Source organism: Pinus tabuliformis, chromosome 1_1, assembly GCF_031772625.1.
Source record: "Pinus tabuliformis cultivar Carrire ecotype Pingquan chromosome 1_1, CPIR1, whole genome shotgun sequence".
NCBI lineage: Eukaryota > Viridiplantae > Streptophyta > Pinopsida > Pinales > Pinaceae > Pinus > Pinus tabuliformis.
Window position 1 is genome coordinate 265,012,876 of NC_142297.1, and position 24,515 is coordinate 265,037,390.

A 24,515-nucleotide genomic window follows, 5' to 3' on the forward strand; every position below is an offset into this window, starting at 1 on the left:
CAAACAAATACCTCAACCCAGTATGATCACTCATCCGTATAAACCTGTTGCTAAGAAGATAGTGCCTCCATATCTTTAATGGATGCATCATTGTTGCTAACTAAAGATAATGTGCATACCACTTATCCATCTTACATAAGGAATCAACCAAGCCCTCTCTTGCAAGCATCTATGCATACGACAAACTCTTTTTATGGATCTGTAATATGTAGCACTAGTGCATGTGTCAACAACTGCTTGAGCTTCTCAAACCTAGCCTCACACTCCTCAGTCTATTCAAAATTCTTACTTTTCCTCTACAATTATGTGATAAGATAAGAAATTTGCGGGAAGTTCCTAATGAACCGCCTACAATACCTTGCCAACCCCATGAAAGATCTCACCTCATCCACACTGATGAGCCCCAAAAATGGATAATTATTTGGGCTCATTCAACCTCCTAATTCAACTTAATCGACCATTCTCATTGGTTTATTTCATGTTTTTGATTATTTTTATGTTAATAGAGTGAATTTGGTTAGTCATTATGCCAACAAGTCTAATGGGTGCTTTGTGTAGCCTTTTTGGTCAACTTGGAGACAAAATTGAAGGTCTTAATGAGCACTTGGCAGCCAAATTCGTGGGAGAACAAGCTAGAGGATTTGTAGGAAGGTGTCCCCCTCATTTATGGGCCCTTACCTTGAATTCTCCACCATCAGCTCGGAGTTCAAAGGCCACCAAATCAATGAGCACAAGGGCAGCCAAGCAAGTCAAGTTGGACTGCTGTTAACTACAAGTCTTGGGCAGCCAAGTCCCTAAATTTTAGGAGGACTGTTGGGTCCTCAAATTGTATAAATAAGAGGGCTTAAGACCTCATTTCAGTTAGTCATTTCTGTAGCTAGTGGTTAGTCATTTTGGGGTTAGCTAGTTAGTCATTTGGTTAGCCAGTTAGTCTTTTTGTAAGCCAGTTTTGGCATGATGTTAGACTCATGATTATTCAATAAAGGCAGGCAGCTTTGGATTCAATTTTGAGTTTTTAAGGGAGCTATAGCTCTCAGGTTAGGGCCCAACTTGAGAGCAATAGACCTCCTCTTCCTTGTATCGTTACTTGTTTCCTTGCAACACTTTATTTCCTTTATTTTGACATGCATTTAGAATTTCCAGTTTGCTGATTTGATTTGTTTTGTGTGATTGAAGTAGGATTAGATTATGGTGTACGTGCTTTTAGTTGTTTAGATTAGAGGAGGAGGATTGTAATTCATTAGAGTCAAGAAAAGGTTGATAGTGCACTCGTTTCCATCTCTGTTTAGAGATTGGGGGTGTGGGCTGTACCAACCACCAAAAAAACGCAGTCTTATGCTTTCATGCAAGATGCCACATAGTTATCCATGCATGCGCTCTTTCTCCACTTTAGTTCTCTGTTCCTGAGCCATCACAAGCCTCATTTCCATCCTACCTATTCACCCATACACTTCCTCCACTCCTCCATCACCCAAAACTTCAACCGCAGACCTTCCTGTAGAAATCCCGAGACTTCCTGTAGGATCCCCTGCAGACATCCTGTAGAAGCCTGCAAACTCGGTTGCTGAGCATCTGAACGTGTGGAACTTCTGTGGGATGATGTTGGAGATCCCCTGGAACCTCTCCTAGCCCTCCTGACCTATCCCAAGCTTTCTCTCCCTTCGCACCACCTCTGCACAGCCAAACCCTAATAAGAAACAAAGTCATAATCACTCCATCCACTTAAGCAAAAATACAAAAACAATATTCTTTTTCATAGAAGTAGTTTGAGTTCATGCATTTCACATCATTAGAAGTAATGGCATCAGTTGTAGACATTTGCACTCTCACTATTGCACCATAGAGGTTAAACTAGTCAGATTAGGGTTTACTAGGGTTTCATGTTTTGGTTGGCTTCCAGTTCACTTTTGCAAAGTAGATCAATTTCCCTCGAGATAGCCTTCGTCCATCATCTAGAAAGCTTCTTCTGAAGAGAATATAGAAGTTGGCTTGAGCCCAAGCGGACTTGTGCCAGCTGACCAAGTGACAGCTGCGACAAGAGCTAGTACTTGTGCATACAGCACCGTCGCTTCCAAGTTTGTACGAACTACCGGGTTGATAAAATTAGAGATAGGGAGCCCCAGGAGCTGTAGCATTATTGCTACAATACTAGAGCCCACCACACACTCTTAGGAGCTAATCACTCCATGATGGCCCTTATCTTCTCTTTATCTACTGTAATTCCCCCCTTGAAGACCACATGCCCTAAGTAATGTAACTCACTTTTAAAGAAACTACACTTGTTGAGCTTAGAATACAACTAATGTTCTCTAACAACCTCAACATTGCTGCTAAATGATCAGCATGCTCTTCCTCATTTTTATAATATACCAATATATCATTAATGAACACAATAATGAATTTATCCAAATACGGAGGCAACACACTCTTCATCAAGCACATAAATGTAGCTAGAGCATTAGCCAAACCAAATGGAACTACAAAAAACTCATAATCTCGTACCTATTCGGGAAAGTTGTCTTGTAAATTTCCTCCTCTTTGATTCATACTTGATGGTATTTTTATTTCAGATCAATCTTCTAGAGCACTATTGTTCCCTTCAGTTGACTGAACAAGCCATCAACCCTCAGTAATGGGTACCTATTCTTGATGGTAAATTTGTTCAACTGCCTGTAGTCAATGAATAATATGAGAGTTCCATCTTCCTTATTCACAAACAATACTTGTGTGCCCTAAGGTGATACACTTGGCCTAATGTATCTCTTGTCCATCATTTCCTTCAATTGTAACTTTAACTCAACCAACTCAGGTATGTTGATCTTGTAAGGTGCTTTTGATTTTGGTGCTACCTTTGGGAATAACTCAGTAGAAAATTCTACCTTCGTGTGAGGTGGAAACTCTGAAATATGCTCAAGAAATATAACCTTTAACTACTATAAAATTAGGTACCTTCTCAACACATCGACATCCTCAACCTCCTTACCTTTATCACTAGAAATGTTCACTGCAAATAACTTGCACCCTTTTCTGCAACTACGCTTTGCTTGCACAGCTATCACCATCCTAACTGATGTGGCTTCCTTATTACCATAGACGACTCTTGGTTCCCTATTGTCATCAACACACTCAATGGATTTGTCATAATAGTCTACCTTGGTTCTATGAAGATACAACAAATCCATGCCCAACAACATATTGCATGATCCCAATGGTAATACATTTAGATGTATTACAGTAGGCATACCATTCAATCAAATGCACAAGCTGTTAACTAATGATGAACTCGCTCCTTCGTACTTGTAGCCAACTATATTAACCAAGACTCTGCATGCAATTCTTTACTCAAACCACACTTATCCACCAAGTCATGACTAACATAGTTATAATTAGATCTAGGGTCAATCAAAATAGAAATAACTTGATCACAAAGCTTACCATCCATCTCAATGATAGATACTTGATGGTCTACCTATTTGTTATCGAATGCTACAGAGATATTAGGAACGCTCTAAACAACATCCCCAACAGCCCGTGCCTCCCGCGAACTATATATATGAGGCCTACCACCCTGATTCTGTGGACAAAGTCTCTTAAGGTGCTCCTTTCCACATGTACAACACTCCAACCGACCAGTACCATCACCTCTATGTTTCTACTATGACCCATGTCCCTGTCTAGCTGCATTAAACCTCTTTTTCGGTGCCACATTTTCTTTCTCATATGCATGTTGAGGCCTTGTCCTCATAGGCTTACATTTACCTTTACCTTTGTCTTTTACCTTCCATCCTTGCCAAGATTCATTCATACACTTTGATTGTTCATAGAAATTATTCAATTTCCTAATAACTTCCTCAAGTGATCAATGCTCATCATACTCATTCCATTCTCTAAATGCTAATGGAAATCCATTGACAAATCATTGAACTTTAACTTTCTCATCTATAAGATGCATTACATACCTCAATAGCTCCACAAACTTACTCATGTACTCTTCATCTTTTATTGTTTCCATATTTAGCTCATAAAATTGTTCAGCCTTACTGTCGTAGTACCTTTCTAACAAGTACTTCTTCCTGAAAAGCCTCTTGAACTCCCACCAACTAAAGTCATCCATCCTAATGTCTCTAACCCGCTTAACATCTTCCCAAAAAATGTATGCTTTACCTTTCAAGTTGAATATCGCTACTCTAGCCTTCATGTTATCTATGTAATTATTGAAATCAAAGAATTTGTTCATCCCAAGTATTCAAATCTCTTCTTCTTTTGACTTATTCACATATCCATCAAAATTATGCAAATTCTCTTTCTTAAATTCATCTGGAAAGTATCCCCTACCACTCCTCTTGTAAGGATGATAACGATGATGATCATGATGTCTATCTGAACCATAACTATAATAGTACATGTATCCATCACCTCTCCTATCTAGAGTATCTAACAACTTGTTGTCTCTAATAGTGTTACCTATGTCTGAAATGTGACCACCATGAGACATACTACCATATTTCCTAGTATTTCTTTCCTCATGTCCATGGTTGATCCGAAGTGGCCCTTGTCACTATAATTCTGACAAACTCCGAAGAATTATAGCAGTAACCTCTTCATGCTTCTCTTGTGCCTATATGATCCTATCATTGTCAGCCTTACAACTCCTTATTTCTTCCTCAAAGCTTCTCAATGTGTTTTCTAAATCAAAAGAGTGCCCCACACCACACAACTCATCAGATTAATAGGGAGAGTCTTTCTATTCTACCATCTTGCTAGCCATTTGATCTCTTTCCTACAAGGCATAATATATTAGCTAAACTAAATCACAATAAATCAATGTACCTTAGCATAGCTGGGGGAAGATACCTTGTTTGCAATTATCAACAAATTAGTGTGATACATGTGTAACATAAACATAATGGCATATAGACGTATAACAAGTGCATCAACACATACACATCATTCTAGCTAGGGTCCAGTCATCAATGCAAGGCCATATCAACAATGCATGATGTGACCTCATGCATGAAAACAAACATTAATCCATTGTACACATTGCCACATGCAACCATAAACATGCATAAGAAATGTATTCGAGCATAAGTGATCAATACTTGTAACCAAACCTACAAGATTGATACATGTAACCAATCAACAAGAATGCAACCAACCGATATATAACAACATGTAAGTGACATATAACAATATGTAACTAGTCATATCTCATAATGATGCACTCAACAAAATAAACATCAAGTTCCTCATGACGACATCACTACAACCATGATCAACATTACACAATTGAATAAGCAGATGGAATGCAAATGTAAGAGACACATATGAAACTGGGATGCATGCATGACCAACACACACTGTCCATCGAGTCCGAGGGGTGAACCATGCTCTGATACCACTCTGTAACACCGTCCTCCCACATTTACCCAAGCAACTGACCAATCAGGGTAAACATGTGACGAGATGCTACTATGGTTGGATTCGGCCTCCTATGTGACCTTAAGTAAATGAAATCGATGGAAACACAACACACAGACCTTCCACATTATCTACAGAACCCTTGAGAACCATGCCAACACTTCAGGCAGCTTTCCCTTGGGTCCCAATAAACTTTTGATCAACTTAACCCCCAGTCACTCTCATGTTATAGGCATGAAAACGTCCAAAGACCTCAAGTCTCTCTCACCAGCTTTCCTACCACCATCCAGAGACTATTTTTTTCAGTTATGTGCCAGGGTCCCTGAGAATTAAGCCACTTTTTTAGGCCTGGAGCCTAGGTTACTGCCCAGAATTACATGACATTTTGAGAACCATAAAATAACATGGAAACAATGATGCTATAGAAAATACTTAAACAAGTCCTCAACTAGACCCATACTAGCCATGACAAGAATTCTATCAAACATATCGTTGTTATAGCACCATTTACCACTCTTGGTAGATCTGATGCTTTGATTATGGCATAGGGAAATGCTTCCATCCTGACTTGGTCCAAAATCTGAAAAACAATGTTTTATTCCATATATGTTACTTTTCCCTGTGATAAAAATGTGTGCAGATGGTTCAAAATATATCCAACCTGTGTACATATGTTAAAACACTTAAAAAAATTAAATTTCCTTAATTTCAGGTGGAGTTCACAGGTTTTACCTGTTACTCACCTCCTATTGCCCGTGGCCCAACTATTTCCCAACTGAAAAAACTAATTTGGAGAGGTATAAATAAACCTCCATGGGAAGGCCTTAAGGGAGAAAGGATGAGATATTGATACTATAGTGAGATTATCCCTGATCAGGTCTGAAGTATCCCTGCGCCTCCGACACTCCCAAAGCTTCAAGAAACCCTTGCTTCCTTGATTATATATATCCCCCATCTTGCTTTAAATATCATTGTATTGGTGATGCAAGAAGATTGTTGAAGGTCGGGAAAGGATAGATCCGGAGGATTGTTCTGCTTGGAGTCGGAGAAGGACTCAGGTAGTATTTATCCACCTTATTTATAGCTTCAATAAAAGGAATGTTGTTCTATTTCCGATATGAAATGTGTTTTTGCATCAAAATTATGTTTTATTTCATTTATGAATCTTGTATTGATGTATAATTAGTCATTCATTTTTATGATTTAAAGTTAACATCATGTATATGCTTTTTGTTTCAATTGTCGTGTATGTTCCATTTGAATAATTTTCAGGTTTCAAGAACATCGGGAGCATGGAAAATTTTAGGGGCTAATGTTTGCCCAGTGGGCTAATTTTCCATGATTTTTCCACAAAAAGATTCGCTAATTTCCAATTTTGTAAAAGACGATTCGCCCAAATTTTAGAATATAAAATTATTTTACCTTAAAAATCGCCAACATTATATAGAGGTTATATATAAAATCATTATAAATTTGAATAATTTTACATTTATATCAATAAAGATTTTATAGTTTTCATATTAGGGATTAGTGAGATTCGCCAATGTTTCTAAACTTCAAGAAAATTTTCTATCCTTAAAATTTTCCTTAATCGGGAGAAGCTGAGGATTTGCACCCTGCGAGATCTACCCAAACGAAGGACATCTAGGTAAGGACATTCCTACATGATTTAGTAGAATAAGGATTTTTTATGCTTGTTTGAGCATTTCTTGTTGAGGTTTGCCCTCTGCTCTGTTGGGGTTTTTAACCCAAAGCCCTAGGGTGGTTTCACCCGTAACAATCACAAACATGTAATCTATTGGTGTAAACAACATAATTAAGCATAGGGATCTCATACTTATCTAAGAATCACTAAGAACCATTGTTCCCTCCTTTCATTTACTACATTATCATTTATTAGGTCATAGATACATTTTCCATGCATTTACAAGTAAAAACATACTAAGAGCCAGACATAGTTGTTGTCATAAAACATACATATAACCAACATATTAATAACATAAATACCATCGATATGTCAGCCATAAAGTCCACATATAAACCAGTACATTTACACATGAAAACCAAGGGAATGAATTTCTCATTAAGGAATGCAAAAACCAACCAGAGATGGGACTACAACGTTCCACCTGACCATAGAATGATTGAGCCAAATCTCTCTTTAGCCATTAACCCCCATGCCATAGTCCAAGCATGAATGTGGGACTCAAACAAAAAGAACCAATGAGGGCATACCAAGGCTAAACGACCTCACCCTCATCAATAGAAAATCAGGTTTTTTTGTAATCCATCCTGGATCAATAGGCCAACACAATGAACACATCATAGCATGCTTTACCATGATCTCCACCCAATCACTAGGAAAAATAAGGATGGATGCCACCAGATTTCTCCACCTACACCATGAGGAATTTTCCTGTCTCCTAATATCTCAATATTTACTGCAATCCAAACCCAGATCACTAAGCCCTAAACCGAGACCCACTTGTTTCTGGGAAAACTAGTATTCCTAAAGAATGCTAACTCTCTAGGTTTGGAAACCACCCTAGAAACAAGAGTTTAAAGCAATTCAATGATTTCTTCTACGTGTAACAGATAAGAGAAAGATAATGGAACCAACCTAGAACTTACACTTAATCCCTTGCTTGATCTCTCTCCCCTTTGATAGATCCTGCAACTCATTCCCATACTTAAAATGCTTGGAGATTACTTGCACAAGTACATCAACAAAGAATCATCAAATCATCGTGATCTATTACAACATAAACCTTACACAATCAGATATATAATGAACAAATGATAGCATTCACAAATGATGACATTCACAATTGCACAATCATATGGAAGAAAACTTGAAGAGCTTTATTAATAGAAAGGAGAATTACAACCTAGTTGTCTGATCCAACATCATCCTCCTAGCTTCAATCCTTCTTCACTTCATGAAATAGCAAGATCGCACCAACAATACAATGTTCTTTCCTCAATTACGAACTATCAGCACTTCCTTGCAATTCACAACATTCCAGCCTCTAGATCTCTTGGATGAGGGATCCATTTATAGATGTGTGCAAGGGTGTGAGTCATCTATGGGGTTTGATTAGTGTCATTCCACTTGTTACAATTGGTTCCACAAGAGAAGGGATTGGAGATTTCTTAGATCCCTTATTCATACTTGGGCGAATTCAGAGAGGCAAGTGGCACAGGAGAAGCTTCTATAAGATTCCATGAGCAACCACTTATCAAACTATCCCGTACATTTGTCCATCCTCGCCCATCGCACCCTATAGAAGGCCTAAACAATATGAATCACACACTGGCAGTGTACCACTCAATATGCATTGCACATTTCCAGTGGATTAGTAAGTATGGTTCAAGTTAAGCAATTTTTTTATGGTTTCTCAGATGGAACTTTTGGGGAATGATGTATTCAGATGACTATGTTCCTTTAGGGTATGAAACAACACTTTTACGAGTTGATGAGCCCTAATACATTGACATAGAAGCTTGGGGTTGATGTGCCCAAATATGTCTATAACATTTTCCCCCTAAAGCATGAGGTCATAAATATTCATGTCGGGTGAAATGGTTTATCATGAGGATCCGAAGTTTCAAACTGGAAGGTGACCTGCATAAGTTACAATAAAATACATCATCATAATACAATTTTCATGATCTGGCTGAGGGAGGCATTCCCATCCTCAGCTTTATAAATTCATTTCATGTACATAGATCAGATAGTCGTCTGTAGATACAAACATGTGATTCTTCAGATATAGATTCATCATCCATGGTTAGGATGACCATTTGTGCAGAGCCTTTGTACATTTGATGTTTTTAATATCCCTGAATATATCGCAGCTCAGATGGATGAAACTAGATCCAGGGTCTTCAAACTCGTTCAATCTTCGCTCAATGTACAAGTCAATCCATGTGAAGAGATGTTCTGAAGTTGAACATGGAAACACACCGTCTGATTACCAGCCAATGATGTGAGCTGTTAACAGACGTTAGAGGAATAACCGATAATGATAATGACCATCAAGGTACTATAGTACAATCACGTTGTGTGAATACATGATCCGATGTCGAACACCACGCAAAATCTTTCGGTTGAAGGCCATTGATGTCAACCTGTCACCAGAAGTGAGAAACTTGCCATTGATGTATGCAAGCTTCAAAGAACTGAAAGGGTTGTTTCTAAGTCAACTTCTTGGATAATGAGCTGATGTTGACAAGACGTGACTCATCGTAGGAGGGCCTTGATGTATCCCACATCTACGACATGAAACGAAGCAAATGATTTTTGGAGGTGAAAATGAACTAACGACACAAGGTTCAGGAATGGCAGTCATGGAAAATGAAGGTTGGAGGTATTGTAGTGTATGATACATTAAATGGATGGTGATTTCTCAACTGAATGACTTCTCTTGAACTTGTCAGTGACACTGATATGAATTGGTAGCGTTAACCCCAAAATATGGATGGTATGAAAGACCAATGGTGAGATGACCGGTGAATAGAATAACCCAACCCAATTCAATAATGGTGATGAAGTGAAAGTGTCATGTTCAAAAGCGACTTGCTACCATAAATTCTTTAGGTTTTTTCCCTTTTTCCCCAGTCATTGTTGACCACTACCTCTTTATTTTTTTCAAGCTTGAGGAGGATAACATATGCGTGTTCTATAATTTTCCCTTCAGGAAAACCTGTCGCTATTTAATGTTTTAACGAGTCTAGCGATAGTGAAACTCGGTCTCATCTAGATGGACAAGTTTGTCACTATTGTTTTAATGAGTTTAATGACAAGGATAACTCAGTCCTTTTCATGTTTAGAGAGTTTGAAAAGGGATGAAAAGAAAACTCCATAAGTTCTTTTTCGTAAAGTAATCCCTCAGGTCTGAAAAAGGATAAAATAATACATGAGGGATGACATTTCCAATACTTTAACGAGCTGGAAAAGACAAGCACTCGAAAATCTTTTCATGTTTAACGAGTCTGAAAAGGGTTTAAAGAGGACTCTTTTTTGAGGAATGAGTGGTGTCTAGGGTAGCAACTGAAACCGATGAAGTTGGAACTTCTCAAAACATGTTGATTTATGTGAAGAGGCTAGCTAATAAGACCACTCATTGAAACTATACCTCAAAAAGGGTAAAACAACCAAGTGAAAGCATATGATCGGTTGAAGAGATGGTGGTGATGAGATGAAAACAACCAAGGCTCAAAAGGCTGATAGAATGGCAATCACAAGGGTCTAAAAACTGAAAATGGGTTCATTTTTAGACAAGCTTGAACCATAGGGAACTATGCTTGGATTTAGTTTCATGTTTACACAAGCTTGAAACAAAAAACTATGCTTGGATTCAGTTTCATTTTTACACAAGCTAGAAATGAAAAAATATGCTTGAAAAATGGTTAGCATGCCCCCAGCATGATGAAAAGGAGAGTCTCTTGTAACCAGATGGAAGTCACTGCGGTGAAGCAGGACGGTTGGCTTCATTCAGATAGACAAAGGTGAATAGTGTGATAGACCAATCACATAACATACAGGGAAATTTATCTTTACCATTAGGTGCATGCCCCCCAAGATTCATGACATTCACCTTTGTAGACTACACATGGCTATCAGGTGGATGGAATGAAGGGAATTTATGAGATCTAATCAGAGACTGGACTTTGAACTTGGGATCTTGTTTCATTTTTTTTTTAAATGAGATTGACACAAGACAAGGAATTATGCTACACATCCTTGGTTTCATTTTTTAACGAGGTTGACACAAGACAGAAAACTATCCTTCGAGCTCCTGATCATAACTTGTAAGAGGACATGAAGGAGAAATCTAGTTCCAATGCCCCCAGTACATGATGTACAACATCACTGAATTGAACGCCAATTGATGTAGGTATGGAATAGGTTGCCACATAATTAACCCATGGCGGGGATGATACCGTCGACATAGATGGACCATTTAGGGACAGTGATTGACTTGGAGCTATGTTTGGACCAGGAAATGAAAGCTGGTCAACGATGATAATTTTGCCTTCATGCGGGAAACACATCACTCGAAAGAGTGTTGAAACAATAGCTTCCATGTTATAAACATAGTCACGCACAAGAAGTAAATTGTAATCTAAAGGTCCTAGGACTACTATCACATTTAGATAAATGCTCTTTCCTCCCAAAGTAATAGGTAACTTAGGAAGGATCCCTAACAGTCGACTAGTTCCTCTATTAAAGCCCAAGAAATTTTGTATAACAGGTACAAGCGGTGGCGAACCAAGTGCTTTCCAAGCAGTTGAGGAAAGGATACTCACTGATGCACCTTCATTTATAATAGTGCAAGACACAATCATTTTACAAACTTGTACTATGATCTAGAAAGGCACATAAGAAGGAAGGCGGGATCCTACCAACCAATTCCAATCAAAGGAAGTGACTAGACTACTTGGAGCTGAAGAAACGGGAGAATTGACCCCTTGAGTTACGCGAACTGGAGGGTTTTCCTCCTGTATTGATGGAACAAGCATATTTCCCCCATGGTCATTAGAATCTGCAGTAACAAAAAGAACTTGAACGGTATCATTTTCACTCTCTTCGGTAAAGGTACGATTAATTAAAGGTGAAATTAAGTCAATTTTTGTTCCGACCTATTGATTTGGGTCAGGTATAGACTCATTGGATTCACTTTCAAAGAGAGTGGTTTCGACCGATGGTTGATTTTGGTCAGTCAGTTCATCAACTAGTGAAAGATTTAGGGAGAGTTTCCTGTAACAAGTTGGAAGTCACTTGTTGTGGGGAAAAATGCCTATGCAGGATGATCCTATCCACCTAAGGTGTGACAGTACCTTAGCAACAAACGAATATAGCTACACTGGTTTCTTCCTTTATGAAATATGAAAAAGAGGAGATCGATAGACTTACCGTTGTCTTCCGTTTGTCCCTCGATCTAGATCCTCTTCTCTTTAGATGTTCACAGCTACTTGCCTCCTCGCTTGCTCAAGAGAACAGCTACTTGATTCCACGAGATCACAAGAGAACAACTACCTGTGACAAGAGAACAGCTACTTGCGACAAGAGAAGAACATAACACAAAGGAACATATTCATATTCATAAATGATTCAGGATTAGAAGTAAATCAAATACACTAATGCAATCATACAAATACACCAGTATATAGGAGCAAACCAAGATAGCTTTATTGATAAGTAACAGGGTTCAGGAAGAGATACAACCCATAGGGCTCCAATCCAGCATCTCCTTCCCAGCAGAATGGAATTCCTTCTTCAGCTCCCTTCAAAGCATTAAGCACCCAATGATCCAGTCTCAAACCAACAGCAATTCTTTGCAATAATAAAATTCCAGCCTCCTCTTCCATGGAGGAGAGATCTATATATAGATCTTTTGGAGAGAGGATGAGTCAGCTTGAGGCTGGTATGAAACTGACTAGTGTCCTCTCCCTCTCTCATTTCTTGAGTCCACTTGGAGGTTCTTGCTTCCACTTGGAGATTTGGAACCTCTTACTCATCACCAGTCGAATTCCTTGATCCAAGTGTCATTTTGGAAGCTTCCTGGGCATTGACACCTTGAGGAATGACTCTGCCACTTGTCCAAACTCGCTCAGTGCAGGTAGCCTTTGTTGGAGTTGACATTCAATGCAGGTAGATAGTGGAGCAATTGACATTCAGCGCAGATGCTCAGTGGGGCAGTTGACATGATCCAGAATTGGCTTGTTTTTGAGTGTTTTCAGGTGGAGAACTTCTGTGAATTGCTGTGGTTAGTTTGCCTTGTTCATCTAGGGGTAGGAAAAACATGTTTAGGGACTTTGGATCCCTTAGATTATGGACATTTCATGCTCAATGCTGTAAGGCACAAAAATTTCTATAACATTTGCCCCCTAAAGTATGAGGTCGTTTATCGGGTGAAATGCTTTATCCAGGAGGGTCTGAAGTTCATCCATCTGCCGGGAGGAGACTTGTAATAAAAGACAATACAATACATTATGATTCATATTGCTTTCATGATCTAGCTGAGGCGGGCATTCCCATGCTCAGCTTTATAAATTCATTTTTGTACATATAACAGACGATCGTCTGATGGTAGACTAATAATTTTGGCGAAATTATCATCCTTTGAGTAGGATGATCATCTGCTGCAATGATGTACATGTGGAATGTCTTTATTTTTCCTGAATATATATCGCAGCCCGGATGGATGAAACTAGATCGGGGGTCTTCAAATTCGTTCGATCTTCACTCTAAGTACAAGTCGATCCATGTGAGAATTGCGCTGAAGTCGAACATGGAAAGACATCGCTTGATTACGGGTCAATGATGTAAACCGTTAACAAGCGCGAGAGGAATCACCGATAATGATAACAACCCTCAAGGTACTGCAGTACAATTCACGTGGTGTGAATAAAGGACTTGGCGTCGAACACCACGCAAAATCTTCTGGTCGAAGGTCATTGATGTATACCTGTCGCTCGAAGTGATAAACTTGCCATTGAGGCATGCAAGCTTCAAAGTACTGAAGGGGTTGTTCCTAGATCAACTTCCTGGATAATGAGCTGATGTCGACAAGAAGCGATCCGTCAAAGGAGGGCCTTGATGAATCCCACATCAGTGACACGGAACGGACCTAATGATTTTAATGGAGGTGAAAACGATCTGTGACATATTATTCAGGGTGGCGGTCATGAGTGGATGAAGGATAATGTATGGCAGTGGATGGGACCCGGTTGACTCTTTCTGAACGACTTCTCTTAAACATATGGCGACATTGATGCGATGGATTGGTAGCATTACCCCAAATACGGATGGTATGGCGAGACCATGGTGATGTGACCGGTGAATGAGACAACCCAACCCGATTGTGATACGGAGGAAAAGTGTCACGTTCAAGAGCGACCTGCTACCATCAAAGTTTTCTTTAGTTTTCTCCCAATTTTTCCCGAGCCATTGCTGACCAGTACCTCTTTATTTTTGTCAAGCTTGAGGAGGATAACATATGCTTGTTCTATAACCTTCCCTTCGGGCAAGCCCATCGCTATGTTTTAACGAGCCTAGCGATAGGGAAACTCGTTCTCGTCTAAAGACAAGTTTGTCGCTATTTAATAATTTTAACGAGTCTAACGACAAGGATAACTCAGTTCTTTTCACTTTTAGAGAGTCTGAAACGATACATAAAGTCAACTCCAAAATTCCTTTTTCGTCATCTAATCCCTTAAGTCCGAAAAAGTATAAAACAATACAGAAGGGATGAGTTTTCGATATCTTTAACGAGCCAAACAAAGCAAGCGCTCGATCTTTTTGTGCAATAATCCCTCAAGTCCAAAAAGATTAAAATCTAGAGGAGGGATAGCACTTCCGGTCCTTTAACGAGCTGGAAGGCCAAGACTCAGAAATATTTTCATATTTTACGAGTCAATTGAAAAGAGCTTAAAGAAGACTCGTCTTTTGAGGAACGAGTGATAAACAGGGATATCAACTGATTCTAGGTACAGGTTGGAATTTTCCAATCACGGCAGTCTCACAAGGATGGCTAGGTGAAATCACTCTTCGCAGCTGTTCCTCAAAATGGGTAAACAATCATATGGAGGTGAACGATCGGCCAAATGAAAAGTGGAGGTGGTAGGTGCAAACACGACCAAGGCTTTAACGGCTGATAAATTTACGATCACTGTGGTTATTTACCGGGATAGGTTCATTTTTTAGTTAAACATGAGCTTAAACACTGGAGGAAACTCTGCTCACTGCTTATATTTATTTTTTAACGAGCCTGAATACCGCGTTAAAACTGCTCGGATCTTGCGTTTATTTTTTAACGAGCATGAACTTTATGCTAAAACTGCTCGATTACCCAGTCATAAGATAAGAGTGTCTCATCAAGATTCTATCTTTTATGGAGCTTCATCTCACTAAGCTTTGCTCCCCATCCTTTCTTTATGCAAGTTCGGAAATGGATAATCCTACGAGTTTAAAGGGTTAGACCTACAGGTTTAAAGGGAGGACCTAAAAATTTAAAAAATAAATAGTCGCCCCTTGCTTGCACTCCAAAAGGTTTGCATGCCCCCAGGTATAAAACAGAGTTTCAAGGTTACCTCTACTTACCCTCCGCCAAAAAAATTGTTTTAATCGAGAGAGGCTTACCTCTTTCAGGTTACCCAAAGATTGTCTCGCTAATCTTTCAAACAAAACACTTCCTCGGCAATGTCTACCGAAATAGACAAGGGTGAATGACTAGTGTCAAACACGTAACTTTGACAAAAGAATCTTATTCTAGAACAACCCCTCTTCCATCCACGGACGGGGTACAGACTAGTCATATTCTCCCGCGGAAACCTACTCTATACCCAAAGTTTTCCTACCAAAGCAGGCCAGGATGCATGCCCCCTGGGTTCCAGTCATATCCTCCCAGATTACTCACGCTCATCAGGAGGACGGACCGTGGGTTGAGACACTTCTTGCATGAATAGACCATTTAGGGATGGTACATGACTATTTGCGATGTGTGATCCGGGAAATGAAAGTTGGTCCACGAGCTTGACCATTCTTCCTTCATGCGGAAAACACATTACTCTAAAGAGTGAGGAGACTACAGCTCCCATGCAATATATATAGTCTCGTCCAAGGAGTAGGTTATAATCCAAGGGTCCTTGAACGACCATCACGTTCATTTGAACGGTCTTCCCTTTCAATGTTACAAGCACATTGGGGAGGATCCCTAAAGGTCGACTGGTTCCTTTATCAAAACCTGATAGATTTCTCATCTCAGGTAAAAGAACTGGTGAACCAAGCGCTTTCCAAGAAATAGAGGAAAGGATACTCATAGATGCCCCCTCATCAATGATAGTGCCAGCCATTACCATTCTGTATATTTGACAAATAATTCTGAATGGTATACTGGCAGGCAACCGGGGTCTGCCTAGTTGGTTCCAATCAAAGGACACAACCAGGTTGCTTGGTGGTGGGACCGAATATATGGGCGGATAGCGCTCTGATGAACTTCCTTCCTGTGATAAAGGAATGGTGGCATTGCCCCCTTGATCATCAGAGTCAGTGCTGATGAAGAGAATCTGGACGGTGTCATCTTGATTCTCCTCTGTGATGGTGTCATTCGAAGATGGAGCCTCTGAAGGAAAAACTGGTTCAACTGCCATATCAACCTTTTGACTTTTGTTAGGCATGGATCCAGACGGTTCTTCTTCAATGACAGGTGCTTCGGCTGACCACCTAGGTGGCTCAGCCGGATTCTCAACTAGTGAGGGACTTGGCAAGAGTCTTTGATATCCAGGAGGAAGTTGCGCTCGTAAAATTGGGCGATCTTCCAGAACTCTTTTTGCCTAGTCTAAGAAGGGACAACGGTGGATGGCGTGATCGCCTTCACATAGTCTGCAAGGAAATTTAGCTTTCCCGCTCTGTCCTGGGGCCTCACTCCCACTAGTTGACGGTGAGCAGTCGACATGGCTATCAGAGGTTGATGCTACCGAATTGTGCAAACGGGGGGACCAGTCCCTTAGTATCCGGGGGATACAGGGACAATCTCTATGGAAGTGGTCTCCCTTGCATATGACGCATGGCGATTTAGGCCTTACGAGTGCGGTGTGTGGATTTTTGTTAGATGACATCTGTTTGCCCCCAATCGCCTTAGGCTCCTTCTTCTTCTTTTCTTTTTTCTTCTTCTCCTTCTTCTCCTTAGGAACCCAGTTTTTTGTTCGACCAGTTCCGTCAAGCGAAGAGGAAGGAGGGGAGGAAGATGAAGTGGAAGGCTGGGAGGCAACTCTTGTCTGATCTAACTGTTGACTCGACTGCTCAGGAATGGTGGTGTTCTGAACGACATTGGTTGAAAAGAGCCAAACTGGTAGGCCAATTGTCAGTCCTGGAAGCGACAATGTGGCCGTGTGGGGCGCACCAACATCTCCCCAAGAGAAGAAAGGACTAGGATTTCCACCAAGGGGAACTCCTTAGTTGGTTTGCTCCATCTTTTCAACTTAAAGATCAACGCAGGATTAAAGGGTGATTGTTCCGTTTAAAATAAATTGTTAACAACGCTTTAGACACAACTTGCTTTTTCACTTTTAAAGAGTCGAGAAAAAGCTAAAGATGACTCTAGTCTCCTTCGATGTTTTAACGAGCCCGAAGTGAAAAATGCTCGGATGGACTTTTTCTGTTATAGAGTCTGAAAAAGGCCAAAAGGAACTGCTCTGGAGATCTAGGCAGAGGGTGTGCCAAACTTTTCGCAAAACCGCAGAATACTTTTTAGGGTACGGGCGGTCGATCTTCGTGAATGTTGTGTTCACTGCATTGCGATCAGTAGGGCCGCCGACACGGCTTCCTAAGGATAAAAGATATATGCCTATAGGGGTCTCCCAATATATACGCGACGGTACGTGGGAGCACAAATCCGTACTAGCGCTACCGTCTCTCAGGAGGAATCACCCACCTTCTTCGAGATCGACAGTCACTAGGCTTAACGACGCCGGAACACGTCTCTAGCCTAGACCTCTATGTTGTGCATTATTTTACAAAGCGTTGTTAGGTTCATTCAGTTTATTTTGGGTTGATCTTTTTAAAGTTTGCCTTTCAAGGTTCACCACGAGATGTATGATACAAATTCCTAAATGCAGTCTAAGATGATAAGCAAGCTTTATTATCTTTCAACTTTGAAAAATCCTAGCTACTAAGGGAAAAGAAAAACACTATCTTTTCTCAAAGAGAAATCAGCACACTCTAATGCACTTTCCCTAAATCCAACATGCAAACTATCAAATGCAAAATGCACAATGCAGGTGTTTGTTTTCCACTTTCTTAGTATAAATGCCTACAAAGAAAGCTTTTTGCACAACTTTGAATTTGCTTTTAAAATGATCAATACAAATAAGTTCACTCTTTCGAAAACAACAAGGGTAGAAGAGATTACAATCACTTTGCTACTTTCGAAATAAAGACTTGTTTTGATACTTAAAAGACACAAATTCAAACCACTAAGCAAAAGTAAATCTATAATCAATCTGCAAACAGCCAATGAACTCTCTTCTAAGACCACAATCAATCAGATCTGAATCAAAGGCTACATGATGACTACTTTACTCATGCAAAGGAAGACTGTAAATGACGCCACAAACACATAAAAACATTCACAATCTTTTTTGTACAAAAGGAGGCTGAATCTAAGCAAAGAAAAAGGTTTATCAGACTGGTACCTATGTTGGTTAAAGGCTGCAAAAAACAGAGATCAAAACAGGGCAACAGATAACAGAGAGCCCTAGCTGCACAAGGCCAAATTGGTTCAGCGCAACCTCAACACTGAGGACTTGACATTCAGCGCAGGTAGCCCCTTCTGGACCTGCGTTGAAATGCAGACTGCCTTCACAGCAGTTGCGCTGAAAGAGAAACTCTCGTTTCCCTTGGGATCTGGGTCATAAAATGCTCAAAAATCAACTGTTTCAGGCCAAATCAGAAACACAAGCAAGGTATAAACAGAGGGATGCTTTGAGACGGTACTAAAGACTATCACAAGGATCATCAAATCATTTGTGGATCTAGTTTATATCATAGACAAGTCCAGCAACTGGATCAAAACAACAACTTTCTACTTTGCATCCGGCAAAGATGCAGTTCAATAGTTATTGTCAAGTCTATGAAGTAAACAAATGACGGAAACACAAATGAAATGAATAAACAAGTACTTCCCCAGTGGATTCGCCAATTTGCTGTGGGGAAAAATGCCTATGCAGGACGATCCTATCCACCTAAGGTGTGACAGTACCTTAGCAACAAACGAATACAGCTACACTGGTTTCTTCCTTTATGAAATATGAAAAAGAGGAGATCGATAGACTTACCGTTGTCGTCCGTTTGTCCCTTGATATAGATCCTCTTCTCTTTAGATGTTCACAGCTACTTGCCTCCTCGCTTGCTCAAGAGAACAGCTACCTGATTCCACGAGATCACAAGAGAACAACTACCTGTGACAAGAGAACAACTACTTGCGACAAGAGAAGAACATAACACAAAGGCACATATTCATATTCATAAATGATTCAGGATTAGAAGTAAATCAAATACACTAATGAAATCATACAAATACACCAGTATATAGGAGCAAACCAAGATAGCTTTATTGATAAGTAACAGGGTTCAGGAAGAGATACAACCCATAGGGCTCCAATCCAGCATCTCCTTCCCAGCAGAATGGAATTCCTTCTTCAGCTCCCTTGAAAGCATTAAGCACTCAATGATCCAGTCTCAAACCAACAGCAATTCTTTGCAATAATAAAATTCCAGCCTCCTCTTCCCATGGAGGAGAGATCTATATATAGATCTTTTGGAGAGAGGATGAGTCAGCTTGAGGCTGGTATGAAACTGACTAGTGTCCTCTCCCTCTCTCGGTTCCTGAGTCCACTTGGAGGTTCTTGCTTCCACTTGGAGATTTGGAACCTCTTACTCATCACCAGTCGAATTCCTTGATCCAAGTGTCATTTTGGAAGCTTCCTGGGCATTGACACCTTGAGGAATGACTCTGCCACTTGTCCAAACTCGCTCAACGCAGGTAGCCTTTGTTGGAGTTGACATTCAACACAGGTAGACAGTGGAGCAGTTGACATTCAGCGCAGATGCTCAGTGGGGCAGTTGACATGATCCAGAATTGGCTTGTTTTTTAGTGTTTTCAGGTGGAGAACTTCTGTGAATTGTTGTGGTTAGTTTGCCTTGTTCCTCTAGGGGTAGGAACAACATGTTTAGGGACTTTGGATCCCTTAGATTATGGACATTTCATGCTCAATGTTGTAAGGCACAAAAATGTCTATAACATCACTGCGGTGAAGCGGGACAATTATCCAACACTCTTTTGGCTTCATCCAAGAAAGGACAAAGGTGAAGGGAATGATTACCTTCACATAACCTACATGGAATCCTGACCTCTCCCTTTTGTCCATGAACATTACTATCACTAGTTGATGGTGTGTTACCAGCATGATCTCCAGAGGTTGATGACACGAGATGGTGTGAACGGGAAGACCATTCTTTCAAGATTAGGAAAGTAAGGACAATTTCAATGAAAATGGTCTCCCGCACAAATTATGCATGGATATTTGGCTTTAGGAAATTTAATGGACAAATTTTCATTAGATGTTGCATTGAGAGCAATAGTTGCTTGGTTGCCCCCTTGCTGAATTGGCTTCTTCTTCTTCTCCCGCCCTTTCTTATTCTTCTTATCCACCTGGTTATTAGTATCAATAATTTCACCAAGTGAAGAGGAATAAGGGGAGGAAGAACCAAATGGGGAAGAAGGCAAAGGGTCAACTTCAGGATTAGCTAGAGGTTGATTTTTTCCAGTTGAAGGTGTACTTGATTATGGAGAAACCATGACATTTTGAACCAAAGAGGTTGAAAACAGCCATACTGGTAGGCGAATGGTAAATCCTGGAAGGGACAATGTAGCCATATAATGAGCACCAATATTTCCGAATGAAGGAAAGGACTAGGATTCCCTTCAAAAGGGATTCCTTGATCAGTGGACTCCAGATTTGTCTCCATATATCTCAACCTAAGATCAACTAAGGAATAGGGATGTTATTTCAAATTCAATTAGTTTTAATGATGATTGGACACAACTTTTCTTTTCCAATTTTTAAGAGTCGAGAAAAAGATAAAGATGACTCTAGTCTCCTTCGATTTTTAATGAGCTTGAAAGGACAAGTGCTCAGATGGACCTTTTCTTTTAAAGAGTCGAAAAGGAATGAAAGTGACTACTCTACAGAATCTAGACAGAGGGACTACCAAACCAATCACAAAATTGCAATATACACCTTGGTGATAAATTAAAAAGAAATTACCAAGGACTTATGTATGGAAGTCAGTCTTCCTGAATGTTGTGTTCAGTGCATTGCGATCAATAAGGCAGCAGACTCAGTTTCCTATGGATAAACGATTTAAGCCTATTGTGGTCTCCCAATATATATGTGACAGTACAAGGAGCACAAGTCCGTGCTAGAACTTGTCATATCAAGGAGGAGAAATCACCCAACCTTCAATGAAAATGATAGCCACTAGTTTTAACGATGTCGGAACACGTCTCTAGCCTAGACCTCTAGATATGTTGCGTTAAGTTCCAAAGTGTTGTTAGGTTTATTGAAATTCATTTTAAGGTTGATCTTGTTTAGCGTTTGCCTTTCAATGGTTCACCGTGTGATGATGATCTAAAATTCCTAAGATGCAATCTACGATGATAAACAATCTTTGTTTATTTTGAGCAATGAAAATCCTAGCTACTAGGGAAAGAAAATAACAGTGCTTTTTAAACAAAGAGAAAAGAGCACACATTAGTGCATTTCCCTAAATCATATTTTCACACACAAATCAAAAAATTCTAAATGCAAATGCATGTATTTTTTTTCGTTCTCCTTAATGTGAAAAATGCCAAAAAGGAAAACTAAATGCAGCAAAGATCTGAAATATTTCACTCAAAATGACATTTTCGACAATTTCTTCTTCAAAAGAGAAAGGAAGACTCAAAACGACACTTTTCAATTTTGAATAAAAATGCTTTCGACACTTTGAATATAAACAAATCAAACCAAATACATGAAGAAAATTTTAATCGATTATCAAGGGAAGGAAGAATTTATGACACTTCTCTTTTCGACACAAAACGACAATTACGACACTTTTTGTACCAAAGTGACAAATCAATTTAAACAACTTTTCGACAAAGGATTGTAAATGATGAAAAAATACACAAAAACATTCACTAATCCTAATGTAATTGAGGCTGATCTAAGTGATGCAAGTAAGCTTCAGTAAATATGCATTATTCATTTGCAGCAAAATAACCAAACAAAAGTGAAAACAAGGTCGAAAACCCTCAATTTCTAGATGGAAAAAGAGTTCAGTCAATCATTGCACCTAGGCTTCATAGAAACAGAGATGCATCACACTTATTACACTCGGGAGGTGCGATGCATACTGAGTTCTAGTGGAATATAGTGCGATGGTCCAGGGAGCACAACTGAAATGGGTTTTGGATCAAATGTGGAGCTGTTTTCAATGAGTTAAGATGGGTTTTGATGAACAATAAAGCGCAAAGTATGATGGAATGTCTTGAGAGGTTACTAAGCTACCAAAAGGGCATCTAGATGTGCTTGTAAGTCAAATTTTTAATTCATAAACTAAACCAAAGATTGACTGAAGCAACATTCATCTACTATGCAATTACAGAGCAAGAGCAGTTCGAAGGCTACCTGGCTAACTTCAGACTCTGTCTATAGCTTATGAAATTGAACATAAAACAAACAATAACAAGAAACAAACATCTGTTCAATCCCCAGTGGAATCGCCAATTTGTTTCTGGGAAAACTAATATTCCTAAAGAATGCTAGCCCTCTAGGTTTAGCAACTACCCTAGAAATAACAATTTGAAGCAATTCAATGATTTCTTCGATGTGTAACAGATAAGAGAAAGATATGAACAAACCTGGAACTTCTGCTTAATCCCTTTCTTGATCTCTCTCCTCTTTGACAGATCCTACAACTCCTCCCCGTACTTAACACGCTTGGAGAGTACCTGTACAAGTACAACAACAAAGAATTGTCAAAGCCTCGTGATCTATTACAACATAAACATTACAGAATCAGATATATAATGAACAAATGATAGCATTCTCAAATGATGGCATTCACAATTGCACAATCATATGGAAGAAAACTTGAAGAGCTTTATTAATAGAAAGGAGAATTATAACCCAATTGTCTGATCCAACATCATCCTCCCAACTTCAATCCTTCTTCACCTCATGAAATAGCAAGATCACACCAACAATAAAATTCTCTTTCCTCAATTACAAACTATCAACACTTCCTTGCAATTCACAACATTCCAGCCTCTAGATCTCTTGGATGACGGATCCATTTATAGATGTGTGCAAGGGTGTGAGTCATCCATGGGGTTTAATTAGTGTCATTCCACTTGTTACAATTAGTTCCATAAGAGAAGGGATTGGATATTTCTTAGATCCCTTATTCATCCTTAGGCGAATTCAGAGAGGCAAGTGGCACAAGAGAAGCTTCTAGAAGATTCCATGAGCAACCACTTAGCAAACAATCTCGGACATTTGTCCATCCTTGCCCATCTCACCCTATAGAAGGCCTGAACAGTATGCATCACACCCTGGCAGTGTACCACTCAATATGCATCACAATTTTCCAATGGAGCAGTCAGTATGGTTCAATTTAGGCAATTTTTGGGTGGTTTCTCAGATGGAACTTTTGGGGAATGATGTATTCAGATGACTATGTTCCCTTAGAGTATGAAACAACTGTTTTACAGGTTGATGACCCCTAATACATCGACATACAAGATTGGGGTTGATGTGCCCAAATATGTCTATAACACCACTCTCTAGGCTTTACCGCATATCTCAAACCAAGCATTACTAGGTCCAACAAATAGTAAAGAAACTCTTGGCTTTGCCATATATCCTGCCATTCACCGAAAAGGATTCCTAGGTCCACCAAGGCAACATAATAATTTCTTTACCGTAACCCACAGTCTAGCTCAGGGGTTACTAGGCCAGTGGCTTTACTATGATCCACATTCTGGTTCATGGACCACTAGGCCATATTCTCTATCATTTGGAGATCCATGTCACTCAACTTCGAATCAATCCATCAATCCCGCTAAACCAAAACATGAGAATGACACCACACCACGGCTACTCGAAAATGACAAGGCTAGGCCGAAGACAGTGTTACCCCTGGAAAAAATCATGCCATAACAACAAAATAACCACATGCAATGGCATGCATGCTAAATCTAGCAAGGAAAATACACAATGAAAATTGATACTTGCAAAGAATCCTTCTATAGTTGTTGTCAGTCTAATTAAGGGTATAAATTAGATCATCAATTTTATTATCAATTCAGACTTCGTAATCTTAGAAGCACACAAAATCTATGGTTTAGAGACTATTTCTAAAAGATTAACACTTTAGCTAACTTGAGATATTAAGCATTATTTTCAAGAAAACTTCAATCTCCCTTACAAGAGATGGATTCAAAAATCTTCCAATGACAAAATCAATACCTTTAGATCATCAA